This window comes from Polypterus senegalus, chromosome 5 (genome assembly GCF_016835505.1).
Source record: "Polypterus senegalus isolate Bchr_013 chromosome 5, ASM1683550v1, whole genome shotgun sequence".
In the NCBI taxonomy this organism is placed as follows: domain Eukaryota; kingdom Metazoa; phylum Chordata; class Cladistia; order Polypteriformes; family Polypteridae; genus Polypterus; species Polypterus senegalus.
Window position 1 is genome coordinate 98,021,476 of NC_053158.1, and position 24,272 is coordinate 98,045,747.

Consider the following 24,272-nt stretch of genomic DNA (forward strand, 5'->3'; position numbering starts at 1 on the left):
CTAATAAACTACAGCTTTCACTAACGTTCACGCCTTTTGTTGCCATTTGTCATTGATGTCATGATATGAAGCTGGAAAAAACTTTTTTCCAAGCTGGAAATCTGACTTCAGTTTTCATTCCAGTTGAAAATTTTGACTAGTAAGTTGGAAATTCCAACTTCCAACCTGCAGCATTTATTCTCACAAAATCAATGGTCATCTCTTTAGTTTTCTTTGTATTTATTACAAGGAAATTTTTGAGCACGATTTGGTAAAATCTTCTACATCTCTGTCAAAATACTGACTGGATAGAGTCAACCTTCAAGAGTCCAATCCTAGCCATTTTATCTGCATATTTATAAATCGTGCAGGTTGAGTGATGAAATCCAACACTCTTTTTTTACATAAAGTGCTGTTAAAGCTCACTTGCTGGGTGTGAAAATTGAAAAGCCAGATGGTACAGTTAGAGATTACCCCAAATTCTAACCATTTCTCTACCAATACATGCGACTGGATATTAAAATGTATGAACACAATCTTAATGAATCTTTTGCTTTGTTACGGGACATTGTTCAGCAAAATCAACATGTTCCATCTCCCTTCCTGCACAAAAGGCCAACTGGTGCGGCTCTAGATGGGGGCTAACCTTCAGAATTAGGTGCTGTAAAAAAAGTTGGTGAAAACATTTTGGTGGAATTGACATTAATGCAACAGGGTGCAGATTATTCATTTCTTTTGGCTTACTACTCTTAGTGATCAGGACAATCAAAGATCATTTCCAGAGGTCTGGAATTACTCCCTGATCAAGAGACCACTGGACCAACTATTGAAAAGGCTGTGCTAATTGATTAGAGCATACCTGTAGTATATTACAATAGATTCCCAGCCTTGCTTTATGTGGATAAACTGTGAAATAACGTCCTTAACCCTACTATTATCCTAGCATTTCCACCCATCTGTTATCTTGGGCGGGTCGGTGCCGACCCGTGTCCTAAATCAGCCTCCCTCAACCCTCAAACATTTTTTTATCATCCAGTTTGTTTCCTTACCTCTTGGTTACCTTGTTAGGCTTCCTTATCCATGAAAAGATTTTAAAATTTGGTTTTAAAATTTTTGGTGTGGCCCTCTGAAGATGAGACGTATGATGTCAATAAAACGGCCCAGTCCAAAAAAATTGGTAAAATAAACCTCAGGAGAATTATACAAATAAATCAAAGGTTTATATGTTACCTGACTATTACTGAGGGGTATTAGAACACAACTGTAAAAAAAAAAAAAATTACAATTTTTTATTTTAATAATATTACTATCAATATCAATATTATTAATATTAGTAACATCTGTGGTGTTAGGGTCGGTTTTGACCCATATATATTTACTTCAAGAAGAAGGCAAAAAAAGTATTTTTTTTCCAAAAGTTGAACTTTAATTCAATTACAAAGACAAAGCCAAACAAGTAAGACAAAATAAAATACAAAATAAATTACAAAATGTAGATCAAACAAACAATCAAACCAATAGAATTAGTAGTACGGTGGTAGGGTGGTAGCTCTCCAGGAGCAGGATTGCTACTGTATGTTTACACTATGTGCAAGTAGGACAGTAAGTGACATTTTTAGTGTGCTCTTTGCAAATATATTTCTTGCATTTGGCACACATGGAATTGTTTTTTCTGTCCTTGCTGCTTGGGCAGACCTGACAGCGCTTTCTTTTGGAATCCGGCAGCCTCTCTGGGTCTGTGGCTGTGGCAGGGCTGGCTGTGGCAGGGCTGGCTAAAGGGAAGGATGCTGGTGCTGAAGCTCTTCGTCTTCCTGCTGACCACTCCTGGATTGAACATCAAAGGCAGGCGCTGCACCCATCTCTCCCAGACATCCCTTATGGGAGCAAGCTTGTCACGTCTTGCTCTCATGTCTCGGTTGTCAAACCCGAGGACTCTCGAGATCATGTGGAAGCTCTTCAGTGACATCGTGGCCTGAAAAATATTTCTGCCTGTTGCTGTGTCCCAGAGACTGGCTGTGGCCTCATTGCTGGATCGGTATACTCCAGCAAGAAGAAGAATTCCATGTGTCTCCGTAGACTTTTTGTCCTTCTAGGTTTGTCATGTCAAGTATTATTTTCTTCAGTGATGATGGCATAAACTGTTCAAAACTTGTTTTGATGTCACTTATCCTTGTTATGGCAAACCTTGTGACCCCAGGAGTCATTCTGATGATATTTTCAGCAGCTGCCCTGCCAGTTGTCCTGCGAGTCTCGTCAGGTGGTACTAACCTCCAGGAGATGCTGCCATTCTTGGACTGTAGTACTTCAGCTGGTGGGGAAACTGCTTCAGAGGTGATCTCCTCCTCAGACTCTGTGTCTGTGTCTTCTGACTGACACTCCACAATGTCTTCCTCCTCTGAGTCCACCTCATCAGTGTCGCTGTGTTACTCTGTAACTTGTCCTTCAGCTAGGATATGATCCAGAGCTTGGAGTGCTGTGAATCTGGCCATTTTTACCTCTGCAAATTAGATGCTTTCTCTCCAGTCACAATCACCAAACTGAACTGGTCTGGGTCTGTTTTGTCTGGGCTGTCTCTGTTTTTTTACGCGGGGGAGGTGTGAAGAGATAAGCCCCTGACTACAGCTCGGGGGATGGGAGAGGCCTGCTACCTGACAGAGTTGTGTGGGGGTGTGGGGGGGACCAGAGTGAGCTGAGAGTGTGTTTATACTGGAACTTAAGTTTGGCCAGGATTTATTGTTTTATGATCTCTTATTGTACCCTGGGTCGTGGCCGACCCGGTAAGACCACAGGCAGTGAATTTCTAATTAGAGAAATAATTTACTTTTTTTTTTTTTTTTTTTTGTTTAAATGGAAGTTTCAGAAAAATAGAAAAAGCCTTGATGCAGTAAACAAAATGTATGTGGTACTTTTATGCATTTACTAGGGTAATAGTAGGGTTGTAGTATATAGTAGGGCTGAGTTCTATACATGCTGAGGTTGTTTTTCATTCAGTTTATAGTGAGCTAACTATTGTTAGTGTCAAAAAATTTGCTAATTTTGTCAGGTTTATCTACAATAAAACTGTGATTAATTTTTTCACATTCAATAAATAAATTGGCATTAACTTATAGTATTGACCAGCAAAATACCCACGCTTCGCAGCGGTGAAATACTGCCTGAATATTTTTATTAGGAAAAAAGTAAACATTTGTAGACTGAGGTAAAATATATAAAAAATTAATTGTTAAGGATCTCTCTGTATACCACGTTGTCAGTTCGGCCCTCTGGTTGTAATATGACTAAGCTGTGTGCTGAGCTCACTCTTGAGCATGCAACATACAGTTGGCCATGTGAAAAGCAATCCTGCCTCAAATCAATGCCAACCTTTTGTAGTGTTTGTCCCTGAGACTTATTAATTGTCATTGCGAAGCAGAGTCTTACTGGAAATTGAACACGTTTGAATTGAAATGGGAGATTAGATGGTATAACGGGGATGCGAGGAATAAAAACTGTGTCACCTGAGGCACTGCCAGTAAAAATAGTTGCTTCAATTAGGTTGTTTTGTAGAGATGTGACCTGAAGTCTCGTGCCGTTACAAAGTTTCAGTGGTTGTAAGTTTCTCAGTAACATTATTGGTGCCCCAACCTTCATGATGAGATTATGCTCAGGAGTGCTTGGAGGATTTAGAGTGTTGAGAAACTCTACCGGATAATGTACTGCGTCTTCTACTTCTACAACTGAATCAACAGATTGATATGTTTTTGATTGTGAAGGTAGTTCTTGAAGTAAAATGTGGTTTATAGTCGTAGTCATGTCATTTTTTGGTGTCAGGATAGCTCTCTCTCTTAACCATGAGACGTCATTTTGGTGGAGATTTCGTAGATCGGGGTAAACATTTTGAAGAAGGCTTTGTAAGGTATTCACGATGAGACAGAGATTTGTAGGAATATTTATTTTACGGTTTTCTTGTATGAAGGTGCCATCACCTATACTCATCAGAAGAGCAGAGAACTCCTCAGCTTTTTTGCACGTTTCAAATTAACTCTCATGTTTATTTTTAAAGTAACAACATGGATTTGTGGCCAAAGGTATGAAGATTTCAGAGATGCTTTAACTTCATCAGTGCGTGTTCCTCTGGGCACGACTGGTAGGGTTTGGCTGAAGTCTCCAGCCAGCAACACTGTCAAGCTGCTCATGATTTGCTCATAAACTGACTTTTGGTCACTGTTTAGCAACCGCTCGTTATTTGTGACTATATTGGCCAAGTGCGAGGTGTTGTAAGATGTCTCTTTCAAGTACTCAGGATTTGATGCAAGTTGTGCCAGTTCTGTTAAAGGTGAAGGCAAACCGAAATGATGAAGAGATTGACCTCCAATAGCAATGACGTAGTTTTCAAGCAACTGTAGACACTTGTTATAGATCAAATTTAACCACTGGTGGACTTCTGTTCATATATGATCTCTTTCAGTCTGTCTCCTAACATCTTCTGCTATGCCGTGTTTATGTTTTTCCCATAGGTTTAAGGGGTTTTCTATTTGGCAGAACACCAACATGACAGCAAATAATTCACGGATCTTTTGAGGTGAGCGAGATAGAGTAGCTTCCTGTAGAGTCTCGTCCCAGTTGATATCGTCATGTAATAAACCGAGTGCCCAGCAGGCTGACTTATAGGTCGGATGTAGGACACCATCAACTGTTCTGAGAGATTTGAAAGATGTGGGACCTGTGATTTTGTTGAGGAGGAGTCGAAGATGGTAGCATTCAGAGTTATTTGGGTGTACAGTGTAGACCCGTCCCAGTACATGATCCTTTTTTACTCCCGAATATCCTGGTACAGGGTTGCCCTGTTTCCTTTGACGAAACATGTTGTTTGCCCACACATAAAATGATGGAATTTCATTATAATGAATTTGTCTAGCAAAATCAAGGTCAAAGAACGCTAAAAGGGTCGTTTATGGTGGATTGTGTACTTTATCGGCAAGATTGCCTTCTGTGAAATAAATTCTTTGTCCGTTCTCAAGATGCACAGCAAGATTAGCGACCGGAGGGAAACGTTCATGAATGGGAAAACAGAAAATGTGCCAGGCTGCTTCAGAGCTACTAATGTAACGACCAGCTTCGTATCGAGATACTCCGTCATTTTGAGTTTGTATTGTAAATACTGCCTGGTCACTTCCTTTGTTAACATACTTGCAGATGTATTTGATCGATTTTACTGAATTTCAAAATTCGACATTGATGTGAGCATTGAAGAAGCGGAACAGCACAGGACTATAAGGGACCACCCATCTGTTGTCGATATGTACACCTTTGATGTTAATTGTATGCATTTTTTGTAATTGCTTGACCAGGGGCATGTTAAGTCCAGAAAAATTAGCGCAGCGGATTTGTGCTTCCTTTTCATCGTCCCCGACGAAATAAATTTGCAAAAATTTGTGTTCTTCACTTGGCATAGGTAAAAGACTGCCAATCAAGTGATACACTTGTCCCAGAACTTTAAATGAAGGCATAAAATTTCCCTCAACGATTTGGTTAGCACTTATGTCATTTGAAATGCGCTGTTGTACTTTAGAATGTTGTTCAAGAAATGCTCACTTTGAGGATGTTCGCCATTTAACAGGCCCTGAAGAAGGTGAGGAAGCTTACATAAAGGAGTGAGAGAGACTTTACCCCTGTTACAGCACAAACAAGGAGACTCGCATTCCCACTTCTTTGCTTGACAATAGTTACAGTGAACATCCATGGATCCAATGTGTACTGTTTTGTCAGACTCATAATGTATGTTTGGGTCGTACGCAAATCCACAATTGGCTTTTTTGAGCCAAACCTGTTGTTTTCGTATGAGCCGCTTTTCATTATTGGGATCGTATCTAGAAACAGAACCTCTATTAACTTGTGGATTTGCCTCCGTGTATTTAGCGACAGCGTCTCTATGAAGTTGTGGATTCGCTTGCGAGTATTTAGCGAGAGCGTCCCTATGAACTTGTGGAAGTGCTTGCGAGTATTTAGCGACAGCGTCCCTATGAACTTGTGGATGTGCTTGTGAGTATTTAGCGACAGCGACCCTATTAACTTCTGGATGTGCTTGCGAGTATTTAGCGACAGCGTCCCTATGAATTTGTGGATTTTTCTGCGAGTATTTGGTGGCAGCTGCACGAAGTTGATTCCGTCTAGCTGTATGAGAAAATCTACCACGACGTCTGATACGCCTCCTTTTTACTGTGTTCTCTTAGCTTAGATTGCCAGTGTAATAATTAGCTGGATTTGTGTTGAAGTGACATTCAGCATGTGTCAATCAATGTAAGCATACAACCGGCTTCATCAATAACTTCGCATCCAGCTTTTGAGAGTTGAAATATTCATAAACATCAAAGTGTCCACTACTCAAATTGTCACCTGTGAATCTAAGATGTTTAAGAGGCATTGACGGTTCTCCAAAGGTGTAAAATATTTGCCTATTTCGGAACACTTGAAAGCGACAACCAAACAATTCAGCGGCAGCCATCAGCTCACATGCAGAACCATAGGTGAAGGGCTTAAGCATTTCAGTCTTATAGTGCTCCTGTGTACTATAATTATCTCCTGTACCATCATCAGTCCATACTTTGAACCTTTCCCAGTCATTTAATACATAAGACACAATGTCCTTGCGGATATCAAAAGTGAGCCTGATATGTCCGTGCAATATGTAACACAGAGAATGGGAAAGGCAGACACCATCCATGGGCATGGACACCACTCGGTAAGTGATAGTTCTTTGATTAATGGTGATTACGTCGATAGACATTTTAATAGGGGTACAGTTGGAAGAATAAAGAGAATGGGTACTTGATCAGTAAACAAAGTATAAAATATCTACACAATAACTATAACAATCGTAACAAATGAACAATAAAACAGCGCAGAACCCGTGAATTAAATAAAAAGGTTGCCTCGTTAGCGAAGCAAGGAAAAAGGACTTTCTTATATGTCGTTCGTTTATAAAACAGTGCAGAAGCTGTGAGAAAGCTGCTTCACAAAAAAACTGCGGAGCGCCTAATATGGGCAGGCAGTCAGGCAAAGAAAGTGAATGAAATAAATATAATTGTAATAAACGAACAAAACAACAGCAGAAAAGCCGCAGATTAAATAAAGAAAATGGGTACTTGAACAGTAAACTAAGTGTAAAATACGTATACAATAACTATAAAAATCGTAACAAATTAACAATAAAACAGCGCAGAACTCGTGGATTAAATAAAAAGGTTGCCTTGTTGGCGAAGCAAAGAAAAAGGACTTTCTTATATGTCGTTCATTTATAAAACAGCGCAGAAGCTGTGAGAAAGCTGCTTCCTTCTTGAAGCAAGGAAACGAATGAAGACACTGCAGCGAAGAATGGCCTTATATGGGCAGGCAGTCAATTACGTGGGAGGCGTGCTGATTTCCACAGCAGCAGCACCTATGCATATGCTAAAACAGTGGAGAACCTATGAAAAGGCTGCTTCTTTGGCGAAGCAAGGAAATGAATGAACACACCACAGCGAAGAACGGCCTTATATGGGCAGGCAGTCAATTACATGGGAGGCGTGCTGAGTTGCGCAGCAGCCTTACATATGAATATGCTAAGTGTTGACTAAATAGAAGTTGAAAAGATATATGTTTTCGAATGTGATCGCGCAATTCAGATCGAGTTGACATTTTGTCTGTGCACAGTTTCTGGCAAACACCACCCTGACCATCTCATCTTCATCTGCATAAGCACAGTCCTTCACCCGTGAATATTTAGCGGCAGTGTTTCTATTGGATTGCCGCTGATGGATGGCCTTATATGGGCAGGCACTAAATTACATGGGAGGTGTAACTCCACCTCCCACGGCCATCGACCAGAAGTCTATTATAGTATATGGACAAAAAATAGGTTCCAGTTATGACCTTTACGCGTAGCATTTCGAAATGAAACCTGCCCAACTTTTGTAAGTAAGCTGTAAGGAATGAGCCTGCCAAACTTCAGCTTTCTACCCACGCGGGAACTTGGAGAATTAGTGATGAGTCAGTCAGTCAGTCAGTCAGTGAGGGCTTTGCTTTTTATTAGTATAGATTAAATTACATTATAAGGTATTTTTTTCTATTACATATATACTATATTTCTACAGAAACTTATCATGGGTTCCAGATACACCACACCTCTATTATTGTGAAATGAAATAAAATATTTACCAAATGAATTAGTTCCATTATGCATGTCTTTGTGGACCTGGAGAAAGCATATGACACAGTGCCTTGAGAGGAGTTACGGTATTGTATGAGGAAGATGAGAGTGGCAGAGAAGTACTTAAGAGTTGTACAGGATATTACGAGGGAAATGTGACTGTTGGGAGGTCTGCAGTAGGATTGATGGATGCATACAACGTGGAGGTGGGATTACATCAGGGATCGGCTCTGAGCCTTTTCTTATTTGAAATGGTGATGAACAGGTTGACAGATGACACTAGACAGGAGTCCCCGTGGACTATGATGTTTTCTGATGACATTGTAATCCGTAGCAAGAGTAGTGAGCGGTTGAGGACACACTGAAGAGGTGGAGATATGCTCTAGAGAGGAGAGGAATGAAGGAACAAGACAGAATACATGTGGTAAATGAGAGGGAGGTCAGTGGAATGGTGAGGATGCAAGGCGTAGAGTTGGCATAGGAGGATGAGTTTAAATACTTGGGATCAATAGTACAGAGTAATGGGGATTGTGGAAGAGAGTTGAAAAAGAGAGTGCAGGCAGGGTGGAATGGGTGGAGAAGAGTGTCAGGAGTAATTTGTGACAGACGGATATCAGCAAGAGTGAAAGGGAAGGTCTACAGGACAGTAGTGAGACCAGCTATGTTATATGGGCTGGATACAGTGGCACTGACCAGAAAGCATGAGACAGAACTGGAGGTGGCAGATTTAAAGATGCTAAGATTTGCATTGGGTGTGACGAGGATGGACAGGATTAGAAATTAGTACATTACAGGGTTGGCTCAGATTGGACGGTTTGGAGAAAAAGTCAGAGAGATGATGCGCAAAAAAGGGTTCCATTTCTCAAAAAGCCATACAAATGCCAGACAAGTCTTCATTACATATTTAAACTCTCTAAAGAGTGTCAAGAAGCTTAGCCCAACTCAGAATCAAAAGTTTAAAAATGGGACTAGCGATTTTGTATATAAAATGACAAAAATGTCCAGAAAAAAATTATGCAAGCAAATCCAAAAACAGAATCAAATAAATAGTATGTTAATCCAAGAGCCAAGTGTCAAAACATAGCAAACACCAAAATCAGAATTTAAAAAAACAATGCAATGCTTAACCTACAGTAACTAGAGCTTCCCTATAAATTTAAATGTGGTCAGTACTCCAGCTACATGATTAGGAAGCCCCACCTATCATAGCACTACATAAAGGAGACAGGACAATTTTATATATAAAACAAAAACACAAAATAATGAATAAAAACAATATATAAGAAAATCATAATATTACCTAAAAACAAAATAAAACCAAACACTGAACAATACGCAAAATTATATTTAACCCTTAAAACGCTGGAACCGGCTATAGTCAGCTCCCAATGCAATTTGTCAGCACACTGGAGCTGAGTTTATTCAGTAACATACATTCGTTGAATGCCACAACCAGCTATAGTCGGTTCCCAGTGCAATTTGCCAATATGCCGGAGCTGATCAGTCAGTGCCGTACATTCATTGAGCAGCCAGCTCATGACCACTGCTGCCCCCTCCAGCACTGCAGCATCACTGTCCCTGGTATTCAGCCTCTGCACTAGACTAGCCTGCAAGCATCAGCATTGGCCTCTGTGTGCTTCTGTGCAGCCAGTTCAAGCGCAGTTGGCTTGGTGATTTACAGAAATTCATCAATGGCGTCATTTGCACCTTGTACATAGAATAATAGATTGTTGCAGAAGTTTTTTTTTACAGTTTTTACAGTTCATCAGCAGTGTGTAAAATGATTAGTGTTGCAGTAATTGCGATGCTCTTTGCATGAAAAAAAATGTGTTCCATTAAAATTTCACTTTTTCTTGGTGAATTGTGACATTTCATTAAAAAGAGCAACAAAAAAGTATTTGACGTCCAGGGGTGCATTAACCCTCAAGTATGTGGCAGTTTAAGGGTTAAGAAAACAAGAAAGAGATTGAATTAACAAATGAATAAACTTAAGCCAGCAGAACAACCTTTTCTAAAATTTAACAATTCTAAACTAGCATGTCAAGCAATTGGGAAGAAAACATTACTACACCGCATACAATATTCAGAATTTCAAATATTAATTAGATTTGATAAATGTGACATCATAAACTACTAGCATATATTCATGTCAGATCAGAAATTAAACAAACAGGAGATGATTCACAGTTTAACAGAGTAAATTTTATAGCTGATGGGGATTTCTACTAATGATCTCCAGTTAATGGGAAACCATTACCCATGAATAATACAATAAATCCATGGCAAGTCAATTTTATTGAAGAAGAATTTACAATTGTTAGGAAATCATTTCAATTTGAATAATTACCTGGGCAAAAAAATAAAATTATGCCAAAAATTAACAAGATTTAGAAACCCCCATATATTCCATAATTAAATAAAATCAAATGACAATGCTTATTTATTAAACAATTGGATATTCCACATTTACTCACGTTGTGGATTACTATTGTAACATTAAAATGGGAAGATAAAAAAATGAAAATTATGAACAGTCATAACTTTATCCTGGAATACCATTTTTAAAGTTATTGTATCAAAGGAACCCAAATAACTATCATACTTGGTTTAGTTTTATTCACTGTTTACATCTTAGTCATCATAGACATTTTGCAATGGGTTCCCTGAACTTTCCTCCATCTATTGTGAAACTGTCCCTGTGTTATCCTTTATTGATCTTTTGCTTTCATCTTCTCCTATCCCTCTGTCTCATTGGTACTGTCAATATAAGTTATCTTCTTACCACTCATTTTCCTTGTCCTGGACCTCTTGGAACATTCCCTCAATCCTATCCAACAGAGGATATTATCTCTGTGTACCATCACTGCCAGTCAGGTTGGCATCTACATCTTTTTCTCTTGACTCTTGAAAATTCTCTTTCAAAAATGTTATTGTCCTTAAGCTCACTACATAGCATATTAATGGGTCATCTGGCTCCCATATCAAGAAATGGTTATCTTTTGCCAAACATGTGGGTTGCTTGATGTCCAGCCGTCAGACAAGAGCTTGATCTGCTTAGCCGTTTTCTTTTTTTGTCTTTTTTTTTCTCGATCAGTTGTGGACTGTTGCTCTCTTTGGTAGTCACTTGATATGTCTCCTTGGCCTTTTATTGTGTTGTTTTCTTTCACACAGGTTGGGGTGGGGGTACTGATTGAGGGGTTGCTGTTCTTTTGTTAACTGTCATGATTCCAGCCTGCTCTCAAACACAAATGTCAGACATGCATTCCCACACAGGTCTAAGTAAAAAGTTTAGACCTAACTTCTCCCAGGAGGCCTAGCCCTAAACTCAAGTTGTAGGTGTATGGCCTGCACAGGCTAAAAATGGAGTAAAGACTTTAAAGACAAAGCTACAATATTTCTGATGAAAACAAAACAAAGCTTCTGTAATGATTAAAAATGTATTCAGAATTCAAAAATTTACAAGAGGAAGCCAAAGCGAGAAAAAAAACCAAAGATGTCTACTTAAAAAGTAATGTTATGTATTGTTGTTTAAATATTTTGATGTTTTTTGTTAATTTTGAGTTATTTTGTTACACATCTTTATTTTTTCTGTTGATTGCTCATGTAATAGTCAACTGTCCCGTTAAATGTTCAGATTAAATGCTCTGATGTTCCTTGTTCTTTGTGGGTGGAGTCCCAAGAGGTTTGACCACCCTAATGTCACCACTTCTGGGCTCACACTCATGTTATTTAAACTAAAGCTACAGCCTAGAAATGGGGACCATGGATCTTTCTTTTAAGGAATTAGCAGAAATTGTGTTTTCTATCTTGGATTTAGCTTTCTTGATATTTTTTTTTACTCTTTTAAAGGATTCTGATGTGTAGACTTGCATGATGAGACTTATTTGCCATTGGATCACCTTTTTGTAACTTCTTTGTGGCTCATTTCTGCTCTTGGGAGCTTCTTTATTACTTTTAAATATTTCATAATAATCCCTTTTTATGTATAAATATTATTTGCTGCCCGTCTGTACACAAGCCAAGGTTTGCGGTCATCTTCCTCTTGTGAAGTTTTTCATATATCTGAAGTTTTTTATATATTTATTAGTACATTTTAAGTATACGTTTGAGACTTAAATCCCCTGCAAATTCATAAGCAGGCCAGCAGAGCTGGGATTAAGCCCATTTTGGTAAGGTCTTTTCCAGACAAGCATAGGAGAGCAGAACTGATATTGAAGCCTTTTGGAGGGCTCAAAGCTCATTCTCGTTATGGTTCTAACTCCAATTCAGGTCAGGTACCTTAGAAAGAAAACTAGATATTGGTGAATCCAAAAACCAGAGCAAAATTAAAAGTTGAAGAACAGGTGATAAACTCAATGTGGAAGCTGCTGTTACATATGTGCTTATGGCTCTAAAAAAAACTTTGAAGGCAGTCCCCCAGCTCCTGTATCCCTCCAGGCTCCACACAATTAATGCAAGAAACATAAGTTAAAGGACTAGACACAACTAATCGGTTATGGACACTCATAAAAAGTAGTATTCAAAGGAAACTGGTATGAGGAAAATAACCAGGAGATGAATAGAAGAAACTGGGAGATGATTAAATCAAAGATGTTAAGCAGAAAGGGGTCAGAATATTGATAGAGACAGAACAGACCATATGTCAAAGCCAGAAGCACAAAATCAAAAGTCTAAGTCAGCAGAACAATGCAAGTTCTCACGCAGCCTAGTTTTCAGTTGCCCTAACTGTAATCACAATGTAAGTTGTTAAAGGGAATCCAAAAGCATTGGATGCAGAGCACTGTGTGTGGTTGTCTCATAAGGAAGTCACAATGTCATTGACCTCTGTGGTCATATGACCAACAATGGGCATTTTGACCATAAATAATATAGTACTGGCTATGCACAAATTGTCACAATGTGACAACATCTACACTTAAACAAAACACAAACTGTTTTCATTATAAAGACAAAAATATACACAACCAAAAAAAAACAAATCAAATAGACCATAAATGACACAGGATGCATCCCGAAAAGCCAAAACCCACATTCATCACCAAATCCCCTTCTTAAAATGCAGGCTCTAAATATGACCTCATATTTTTTTTAGGATGATGCCTAAAAATTGTTGCAGTAAACCAAATGAATGGACATCTGAAGAAGGTACCCATAAATGGTCTTCAGGTCAATGCCCCTTTCAATGTATTAAAAATATTGTGTTTTTGCACCAACACCTTCTGGATTTCATTTTCTTCATCCACAGTTACTTTGTTAGGGTCGAAGGCTGATATGAATGAAACAATAGTCAAATGTTTTAGCCAAAAAACATGAAAGGAGGTGTGAATTCTGAAATACACTTATTATGCCAACATAAATTAAACTGAAAAATACCTTCTTAACAGTGATATAAGGATCTATGAATCTAGAGCCAAGATTCCATTTTGGAATTCACAGGTGGATGTCATGTTGCATGCACACCTTAAAACTGATTTTTAATTATGAGCCCAGCATGCTATACAATAACTACAAATATTATGAAGACTAGGGGGCTTCGCCCCCTGCTCGCTTCATTCGCCAACCCCTGTGTTTGGTTAATGGGATATACAATTTAAATTTTCTTTTCTTTGGAATTGTTTGAATTTTATTATTTGCATTTTTACTTTAAAGCTTCATTAAAAACAATATTTTTTGGAGGCACATTGTGACAATGCAACGTATAACTGCCTGTGAGTGACTATTGTTTCTGTTTCTCTAATAAATAATCTGACTTTTTCTAATGTTTGTCCTTGTGATTTATTGATTGTCATAGCAAAAGCTATTCTCACGGTAAACTGTAAACATTTTATTACGAATGGCATATCACAATCTCCTTTGGTGTGTAATGTTATTTCCTGAATATATACATTACCTTTCTTTTTGCCTGTTAAAATTTGCATCACTTCTCCATGATTATCAATATACACCTGACCGAATTGTGTATTCTTTGAAATTAAACTTGTTGCTTTAACTGTTCCGGGACCACAGATTCTCATAGCGTATGGTCCATTATTGTGTAATTATTGTGTCTTGCAAAAATCTCATGTTCCATGTCCCCGCGAGACGACACTGGGACAATCTCTTGGCACCAAGTCGCATGTTTACGGTCCCCGCGAGACACTCCGTGGCATGTCTCTTTTGTCTTGCGGGTCTTTTAAATGTCTTCCAAGAACTTCTGTGAAGAATACGTATCGTCGCCTTGCTTTTGCTTTCCAGGATTTTTTTTTAAAATAGAGAGAAACGAAATGCAGGAGAAACCCAAAACATATAGAGAAACACATAATGCAATATACATAAAGCACGTGAATTTTTTTTACCTGAAAACAATAGTTATAATTGATCAAAATGTTCATTAAAGTATACACAAAGATAATAATAAATCATGTTATTTATAAATGTATTACTTAAACAAAATAAAGTTGATCACAAATAGTAGTAATATCATGCCAGAGTTAGAGAAGAGACTGCTTTGTTCAAACGCAGCAAGAGATATAAATGTTATGATATTCTCAGGCCCATAAATATCAGTTTGACCATATTGCTGGACTGTATTACCAACAGTAAATACTCCCAAGCAATATTATTGAAAACTTTACATTGTATTATATTGTATTAAATTGCTTAGCAGATGCCTTTATCCAAATCAACTTACAAAAAAGATTGACATAGTTAAGTAAACAGCAGTCTAGGGGACTGTTTGGGAACAAGTGTTACAGGACAAGGTTACACATTGATCATCACAGGTGAAGCATTTGGAGCAAAATAAAAGCTAGCCACACCTCTTATGTTAAAAAAAACCTTAGTTAAGTTTTAAAGGAAGTCTGTAAACAAGGAGGTCTTCAAATATTTTCACACATCTTCACACACGATTTGATGTCCTTGCATTGGTGGAATTGAGAGGTCAAGAAAGAGCCTAGGATGTCACCATATATAGGTGTTCACCCATTGACTACGCTAGGCAAACATCAAGGATTTGTACTTAATATATGCCACTACAGGATTGAACACGAGACTTGTCGCAGCATTTTGAATCATCTGAAGCAACTTGGTGACACATGCCGGTGCCCCTGCCAGCAGAGATTTGTAGTAATACAAATGTGACAAGACTAAAGCCTGGAACAGGAGTTGTGCAGCATACTCTTTCAGATACAGTCTATTCTTGAGGATACTGCATAGATTGAATCTGCAAGGGCAAGAGACCATAGCAACCTGGTCCCTGAGGAACAGATGGTCTTTAACCAGCAGCCCAAGGTTATGTACAATCTTGGTGGGTGTAAGTGATAATGAGCCATGCAGAACATAAATGGGATGCTGACTAGACAGATGAGCTGGGATAACAAGAAAGTCTGTCTTAACCAGGTTGAGCTGGTTAGCTGAAACCAACCGTGGATTATGCTCCCTTTCATTGATGACACTTGGAAAGAAAGTTTTTAAATTTTGTAAAAGTGAATTGAGCTGACTTGTTTGCAAATCTGGTTTATTTCCTATTTTAACATTAGTGGGCACAAGTTGAGGTGACACAGAGGTTAACACTGCTGCCTCGTGAATTCCACACCTAGTCGCTGTCTGCATGGAGCATCAATTTTCTCTCTATTTTGGATGGGCTTTCCTCCAGGTACAGTAGTCATATCTTCCTCCTACATCCCAAAGATGTGTGTGGTAAGAACATTGGTTATCCTAAACCAGCCACCATTCAGTGGGATTTCTGTGTCCTGAGGTGCTTGAATAGACTCCAGCCCATCAAAACCAAAAATTCATTTGTGTTGGTTTCAGTATACATATATTTGTTGTGAACCTTTGGTTTGGCACAAGTAGGATTGTTTTCTTTCTCACTGTGGGAAATTTTGAATGTCTTTTTCCCATTCTTTATTTTTTTATCATGATGTCAGCTACATCAGCACACTGTATTTTCTTGTCTGGCCTCTGAGATTTTGTGGTACAGATTCATGGCTGGAGCTATCTTGTATAGCCTCTATGTTCATTGCTGGTCATGAGATGCAAAGATCAAAGTGAGGTGCTGTGTCATTGTAATTCTTATATAAAATTGCATTATTATCATCTCATTGGATCAACAATAAATAATCCTTTTTGTGGTACATCTTGATTATGCCTCTAGTTTGTATGAATGTACTGAAAATTACTTAATGTAATTTGAATGATGAGCTGTGATTGTTAAAATTGCAGTGAAAGCCAAAATGTTGTGTATTAATATGTATCCTTTAAAAAGCACTATTTCCATGACTGTCTACTGAATTAATGCAAAATTTCAGATAAATTGTTACATTATATAATGCATCCATAATGGGTCAATAAAGAAGGTCAAAATCCTACATATGGAGATTTTTCAAGCAGCCTGGCCCTTGCAAATTAGGTTGTAAATTCTCTAGTTACATTTATTTGTCTATATATTAATATCATAAACAAATTCCCATGATGAACTGATGTCTCCTGAGTGATTTTTTCTGCCTTGTGCCTAATGCTTTTTTTCTAAATAGAATTAACCAGGGTTGATAATAAATGGGAAAATTACAAAAAGGAGCTTTTTGTACTCTTCCATAACTAAAGTGAGTGTTCTTGAATTCTGAGTTCTACATCTTTTTGTTTACTCTGTTTTTGTTCGTTCAAATTTATTTCATTACATATTAAAATACCCTGACGTTACTCCATTATTATATTAAGAAATTATATACTGCATCCTACAGTACTCAGACCTTTACTGCTGTCACTTTACAAGCTTTCATTGGGAACTACCATTACAAAAGAAAACATTCTTTTTCACATGTATACAAATGAACTCAGCTATACCTTGCTTTTAGATCAATTGTTGTTTCTGTCATCCCATAATTTCCTTAATTAATTTAGCGAATTAAATAAGTGAATGAATGAGAACTTCTTGTTTTTGAGTGTAGAAAAAAACAGAAATATCAGTTACTGGGGGAGTGAGGCCGACCACAACAACATTCTGTCACTTTTTTAACTCAGAATAACCAATTGCTCTACTGGAGTATCACACAACTTACAGTAGGTGTTAGATCTGACACTAGTATGTCTTTTAATAAACACATTACAAAACTATTAAAAAACTGTTTTTTTTTCCAGATTAACAATATATTCAAAAACAAAGAAGTTTCTGAATATGGAGGATAGTGAGAAAATATTTCATGTCTTTACTTCTACTTGGATTGATTACCACAATACAAAATTCACTGGCTGTTCAGATCCTTCTTTATGCAGCTTCCAGTTAATTCAAAATGCTGCTGCTAGACTCATTACAAGAACTAGAAAGTGTGAACTCATAACTCCAGTTCTTGTGTCTTTACTCTGGCTTAATCTTAAAACTGATTTCAAACAAAGCATTTATTGGCCGAAGCTATGTTTACTTAAATGAACTTATTGTTATTTAAAAATCAGAGTATGCATTAAGATCTCAAGATACTGGCCTACTACAGATTTCAGGAATTAACACAATAACAGTGAGCGGTACAGCTTTTAGTTACCGGGCTCCAAAAACTATGAAACAATCTCCCTGCTTACTGCATATGAGATGTCCCTTCGGTCTTAGCTTTCAAGTCCAGGTTGAAGACTCACTACTTTAGTCTAGGAAACTCTGACTAGAGCTGCTGAATAGCTGTACTTCCTGTATTTTTGTTTGTTAGTCATTTGTATAAAAATATTAGTAATATAATATTTTTGAACTATTACAATTCTTGGTGTCCTATTGTGCAGTTTAGTGCTAATTTCTTGCACTTGGAAAGACATCTGAAATTCTGGGGGCCATGAAATCAGCAGACAGAAATATTATGTCATCAGATTAAATGGCCTTGCATAGACTAATACTGTAGATGGTCCAGGAGAGGGTGAGTGGTCAGTTGGCCTAAGTCTTCAATACTGTGTCAGACTCTGTCTGACTTTATCTTTGACTTAGTCTGTTACAACTGACTGTGGACCCTGGCCCCAAGGGGTTTATTTTCTCTAGTTATGCTTCTGACCGGTTTTGTTGTTTTCCTCTTTTCTGTTGTAAACTGACCATAAAATGATAATGTTAATTGACTGATATTGATTGATTCCTTTTATGTTAATCAGCATCAAACTTTTTCCTTTCTGTGTATTTAAACAAATATTTATGTGTGTCTTTATATGTATTTATTTATATGCATGTATTTTTAATTACAGCTAAAGCAAAGGCAGACTCAAATATGTGATGTGTGAAGGGAACAAAGACACCATTTTCAAGATCTCTGGAAGTCATACTGGTTTTCCGCTTCACTAGAGTATATACAGAGCATTATGCAGCATATACACTGATAGAAAAAAGAAAAGCAACATGTTCTGAAATAAGAAAACTCTAGCTAAAGCTTCTCTACTTTGACAAAAAAGTTGTCAATTTCTTTTAGATTTTCTGACTGGCAATCCAGCTTGTGCAGTGAGGCATCACAGCTTGCCAAATACATGAAAGCTTATTAGGTCCAGTTGTACCCAAAGAGGTGCAGGTAGAAAATGTATGATTAGGTGACCTTTAAAAAAGTCTTCGTTCAAAGCCTAAGTCACAGCAAGACAAAAGCTACATGTAGATTTCTGCAATGCACAGAATGTCATCTGAAGCAAGGGTGAGGGCCATTTCCATGCTTCAGGCAGAGGTGTCTTGCTTCAGCATTACCAGACACTATCTATAGTGTCTTGCCTATGCCAGAACAAGATCAGCACAGAAGATGGTCCATCTAAGACCTTGTTTCAGCAGCACCACCCTTTCTGATGGTAAAACATCTAATAGATACATTGCCTACATCAGTACCAGGATAGTGAGGGGCAGGTGCAATGCTGCTGGCCTTAAGGGGACCTGTCAGAGGTCCTCTACTCACACCTCCTAGATGTCTGATCCATTAATAAGACACTACTGAGCCACACACAGCAACTGTGTTCACATCTGTCCAGAGCAAAGGCTGTTGGTTTGCAGGTGCGACCTTTGCCTGCTTTCTCTCCTGACCTCAAACCCATACAGCATCCAGACACCATCCATTCATAGAACCTCCACCTGGCAATAGTCAGCACCTTCATCAGGCTGTTCAGCAGGAATGGGATAACATCTCACACATCCAGGTCATCAGGCTCATTGGCTCAATGCCAAGGTGTCAAGCAGTGGTGGCTGCAAGAGGCAGTCGCATCAGACACTGCAGGACTGCAATACGACTGTTGTTAATGTTAATGGCTGTCATTGTTTTCCTGTTGTTTTTGTGGTTGTACTTTTTGCCTAATTTATCTCATTCGTTTTTTGTTATTTCATCTGTTAAAATAGAGATTTCAATCCAACAATAAATGTTGTTTTTTTCTTTTATGAAAAATGTATAAGAATCAAATTTCTTTTCTAATGTTAAATTATATCTTCATTCCTATTATTATCCTACTAGTACAGGACAAAAGTCTCAAACAGTATGTACACTCTATGCATTTAAATTGATTATACGCTTTTAAATGAATGTGTAGAAATGTACCTTTGGCATTTCATACTAGGCTTACAACTTTGACTGAGAATTAAAAGACTGTGATGTAGAGATGTGAATTGTGGTACTTACTGATATAGTTTTGTAGTACCCTTGAGGTTTCATTTTGAAATGTTACTCAGTATGAAAAGTAAGTTTTTGAATTTTATTGGTGTACTTGTTTAAGAGATGCATAACAATTTGGTTTGGGTATATGTGTTATTATTTAGCCAATATGTATTTGACATAAATAAGCAAAGAGACAGCACAACAAGATAATGCCATTTTGAAACTTTTAGTTCAAATGTTCATAATAGTATGGCTGAAAAAAAAGTCTTGAAATAGGAGATGGCGCAAAATGACACTTCCTATTGTCAACTAAACCGTTAGCTGTAGCATGCACTTACCTCCCTATGACAGATCAATAATTAACAGCTTGTAAAATCTGGGAACGGTTTGACTCAGTCATTCATTATGTTCTTACTACAAAGACCTTCTGGATGACCCTTGTTTTGTCTGTCAGAATTTCCGCAGGATTATACATTGTGTGTATCTTTTTTTTCAGCCATTTAAGTAGGCTCCGCATACTGTACTGGAGCTGAGACGTTTTTCAGACTACTCTTCTTGAACACTCGCACAGTTAACTTGACTGTAATTGCTTTAACCCTAACATATCGAACGCACGGTTTTGTTTTTTGTGCCTACTATCTATCATTGGGTTGTTTAATAGCAAACAGACTATTTCCTTAACTTTTACACAACACGCTCTAATACATCACTGACAAATGATACAAGCTGATTTGATAATTGTCCTTATTTTACAAGATGTTTCTGTTTTCTGCTTTATTCTGATGCTGCTACGATCGGCTCCACCCCACTCACCCTCGCCACTACGTGACCGTGCTGGATCAGGAAACAGGTCGATGGATGGATTTGCTATTCTAAACTGTCTGGGAATAACGGATCAGCTAAATAGAAACATGTAAATAAACGAACTCATCTCTTGTAATTAAGACTGAAATTCAGACGTATCGGTAGTGATTTTAAAGTATTAGGAGTTAACATTAATGAAGTAAAATCTTCAACCTAAGTCATTGTAATTGCTTAATGTGAATTTATTTTCCTTCCTTATCCCTTTAAGAACAACAGATACAAGGCTTTAAACTAATTTTTGAGATTAATATCCTGGAAAGTTCACCTTTCTGAAGAAATAATTTCGACTCACAACATGTGAGGCGCTATTTTTGGGGATCTACTTTGACAGCAAAGAACGAATAAAAAAAAATCCAACAAGAAGCAAATCAGATCAGAACCGGGAGCGATTTCTTCTAAACATTAAACGTTTTTATTTTTTCCTTCTTCGTTGAAAAGGGGCGGAATATGAAGAGGCGGGAGGGTCACTAACAAAACCCTTTATTCTTCTACACGCTCCTGTATTCACATGGAAACTCGGTCATCCCGGAATATCCAAAACACTTCCCACAACGCGTCTAACCTCCTCGTCCTCCAGTCTGCGGCTTCATCGCCAACACTTCTCTCCCTGTGTGAGGGGAGGATTTTTTTTCTTCTTATTAATCAGGGACTCTGAATTGCAGCCAATCAGCAGCAGATCCCCTCTGCCTTAGCTCTCTGCCTTCCAGAGCTAAAAGTGATGCAGAGAGAGGCAGCTGGAGAGCAGACTGTGCGGCTCAGTCCGGCTGCTGCAGTCAGAGGATACGCATCGCATCCCTCGTCTGTCACTTGCGAGCTTCCCCCATTCTGCTAGGTGAGTGAAATTTAAAGAAAAACAAACTTTTCAGTCCATTAGAAGAACTTTGTCCATATACGATCACATGCCTGAGAAAGCCTACCCAAGGCCCAGTTTGTGCGTGTGTTAATGTGTTTGTGCGTGCAAAGGTGCCTGCGGAAATGTCAAATCTGGAAGCGTGCAGGCGAAGAATAGGTGTGCATAAGCGTATTTACTAGTATATATTGTAGAATAAGCCTTAAAATGGATGTCCGCCTTACATGTACAAAACAGACTTCACTAGGAGTTCTTTAGCTTGTTTATAACGGCCGTCCCGTTCAAATAAAGTTTACATATCACCGAGTTACTTTATTATGTGGATTCGTATTTTTGCACGGAGCCGACAAAATAATTGTCATCCATCCGAATGTGTTTCTGTCTCATAACAACTGTTGCTAATATTAAAAATGATGAAGACGGTGGTTATCGATCCGTTCATCCATATTCTGAGCTCGCAGCATCCGTAAGAGCAGTCATAAGGAGGGAGTCATCTCGTGTTTGCAGCATCGAGTAAGGGAGTGGAACAAGTCCTGGACGGGACGCTATTATTAACATCGTATTAATATGCATTATTCACAATTGTGTTTGTATTCGATTATTATTATTATTATTATTATTATTATTATTATTATTATTATTATTATTATTATTGCTGTATAAATTACAAGCTGTCCATACACCATTTCTGGTTGTGTACGCTTCATTACCTGCTTCATATCAGCGCTAATGCATGCGGTGTCCAAACGTTTGTCGTCTTCTGTTATAATTTACACTACTAACAAGTGCAATACTGAAAATTGTTATCGACAAAGTTTAAATAAAATAATCATTATTAATCTAAATTAGTATTATTACACATTAATAACTTGCATATACTGTAATTCTAGTTTACAAGTTGTGATGCGTATCCCGTCTCAATACAAAGTCAGTTCAGTTCGGTAACTCAGCATACTTTTTAAGTAATAAATGAAAAAGTTCAGGATTTAGATTTGTTTTAACCTGTTACATGCAAAAGCGTGAAATTAAAGTATCATATGTTGTATTGATATTTTCCCCCTTTTTATGCAAGAAGATATTCCTTGACAGATGGCCAGGTCGAGCTAATAAGCGTCTGATCTCAGAAGGCAAAGTTAATTGTAAAGACGATCGCTGGGGTTTAAGACGCATGGCAGTAAATGTGATTTATTTGAAACGAGAAGCCACTCGGTTATTGGTTCCTCCTCTCGCGTTTTATTTACTGGTGAAGCCATCGTCTTTTTATTTTATTCGTAAAGCAAAGCAAGACTGTTGAGACGTAGTGATGGCATGGAAAACCGCAGTTAAGTTTTCGGCTTTACCTAGGTTGCTTCTTTTTCATATATTTTTTTTTATTTTTTTATTTTGCGGTTGGTGCGTTGCGCCAATTAAGGACAATAAATACAAATTGTAGCATGACTGAGATGTTGGAGTAGAAAAATACATACAAGTGAACTGAGCATGGACCCGTGGGACTGTGTTTAATCTGGATGGGTTTCCGTGTGTAGGTAAATGTGCAGTGTATTTTCACCAATATTTTCACATCTTTTCACTATGCAGTATGCACTTGTTTCATGATTGGGGACGGGCACAAGCCAGAATACTTGACAAAGTCGCAATAAAATCACACTTTTAAATTCAAGGTGTTCTGTTTTGTGAAAACATAAATGATAAACATAACATAAATGATATATATGATAATTGGAAATGCGAATTCGCGATCCAATTTATGGGAAAAATAAATGTTGATCTCATTTTGAATTCCCATTTCCTCTTGTCCTCTCCACAGATGCTTACTTAAGGTAATACGGCAGTGGGGACGTGCCCAGAATCGCTCAGTTGGAAATGAGCATTCTCACTGTAGCCTACTACTGCCAGATTAGCGCTGTTTACAGTCATTCGGGGCGAGAGTTAGCGTTTCTGTTGTACAAAGGACAGTCCTCACGAATCGCGGCGACTGGAACAAGAGTGTCGAAAAGCAAACAGTTGTCTGCCCGATACGAATGCGCAGACATTCTTTTTCTCTCTCTCCTGGGTTTGGTAAATATGTCACCTTCGAAAAAAGAAAAAATAGGTGTAGTTAGATGCTTTTCGCTGCCGCTGTTCAGACATCTATCCATCTTATCAGTCTACTAGACGAGTCGCAAAATTTTGATGTTGAGAGATTGCAAGGCGAAAAAGGAACTGAATTCTAGTTGTGTATAACATTTGAAATTATTATTGTTTACGAATTTATTTTTGGAAAAAATTTGAAATGTCCCATTTTAAAACAAGCCATGTATTGTTAGATACATATATATACTGTATATAGAATTAAATTATCTATCTATCTATCTATCTATCTATCTATCTATCTATCTATCTATCTATCTATCTATCTAGTGCCCTTTTATTAATCTGCTATCTACAGTTTTCTTTTTTATGTGTGTGTTATTGCCTCCTTCAACTCTAGTCCTGCAAAAATCTACTCTGTAGGGAAGACTAAAGGTCATTTCAATCGCTCCTTTTCATACAGCGGCCTGTTTTATAAATGTTTAATGTAATATCAGTTATTCCTAATAAGTCTTAATTTGGCTGTCCCAAGTATTGCCATTATAATAAAATGTAACAGTTTTGACAATCAAACCTTTCAGTTTGTATCCACTTACTTTAGTTTGTTTTCTGAGCAAATTATAGTGAACGTACTTGCCTCAGTAGCCACAACATCATTTTAGAAGAGTATATCAATATGGACAATCACACGTGTTTTAGTGTAAAGGATCATTTTTACATTATTTTTTTTTTAAATAATACTTATAGAAGTGTTCTCTTTATTGAGCATGCAAGTTAA

The 24,272-nt window shown here is 37.8% G+C and overlaps 1 protein-coding gene across 1 annotated transcript in view; it reads left to right on the top strand.

Moving 5' to 3' along the window:
• The first annotated feature begins 20,989 nt into the window (after positions 1-20,989).
• The window catches only part of cdh6 (cadherin 6), a 159,522-nt gene continuing 156,239 nt past the window's right edge, over positions 20,990-24,272 (top strand). Inside the window, exon 1 of the mRNA XM_039753148.1 lies at positions 20,990-21,406. The gene's annotated coding sequence lies outside the window, so the exon portion shown is untranslated. The remainder of the gene's footprint in view (positions 21,407-24,272) is intronic.